Genomic DNA, 1,011 nt, shown 5'->3' on the forward strand with positions numbered 1-1,011 from the left:
CATGTCACATTGGGACAGAGACAGCTGCCTGCTGAATGTGAGGTATCCTGAGATAAGCCAAGACGGTGTCTTGGTATCTTTCCTCCCTTCACCTCCTGTGTGCGTTCAGCTCTGCACCTCTGGTGGGCTGAACTACGCTCAGTGTGGTGAGTATTAGCGCGTTCAGAAAGAAGTGGGGGCGCCGATACACTGGGAAACTTCGTCACCGTGGTAATCGGGCCCTCCGTGAACGCAGCATGGGTCTGAATCGCACTAACCGAGACCTTAGTCTGCGATAGTGCGCCATCCCCAACTAGCGGCTGCGTCATCATGTCTCCTGACTGAGACTGCAGCCTGCTATGAGAGGCACTCACTACAGTACTCCTTGGAGTCTGTAATGTGAGTTCTCTTTGAGATAAACCAAGACGGCGTCTAGGTATTATTCCTCCTTTCACCTCCTGTGTGCGTTCAGCTCTGCACCCCTGGTGGGCTGAACTACACTCAGTGTGGTGAGCCTGGGCGCGTTCAGGAAAAGGTGGGGGCGCCGATACACTGGGCACCTTCGTGACCGTGGTAATCGGGCCCTTCTTGAACGCAGCATGGGTCTGGGTCGTACTAACAGAGACCTTAGTCTGTGATAGTGCGCCACCCCCAATGTGGTTATTATCAGCGCGTTCTGAGAGAAACGGGGGCGCCGATACGTGGTTACGCCCGTAACCGTAGTAATCAGGCCCTCCGTGAACGCAGCACGGGTCTGAACTGCACTGACTGAGGCGTTAGCCTGAGACAGAGCGCCGTCCCGGATAGCGGTCGCGTCATCATGCCATTATCTGGCTGAGACTGCAGCCTGCTATGTGAGACACTCACTACGGCACTCCTAGGAGTCTGTAAAGTGAGGTCCTATAAGGTACACTTAATACCTTTTATATACCTGCCTTATGTGTGCATTCAGCAACGCACCATGGTGGGCTGAGCTGCACTCATAGTGGTAAGAGAGAGAGCGAGAGTGAGGAAGGTCGAACGCTCTCGGAT

This window comes from Coregonus lavaretus, assembly GCF_964263955.1.
Source record: "Coregonus lavaretus genome assembly, contig: HAP1_SCAFFOLD_779, whole genome shotgun sequence".
Taxonomy (NCBI): Eukaryota; Metazoa; Chordata; class Actinopteri; order Salmoniformes; family Salmonidae; genus Coregonus; species Coregonus lavaretus.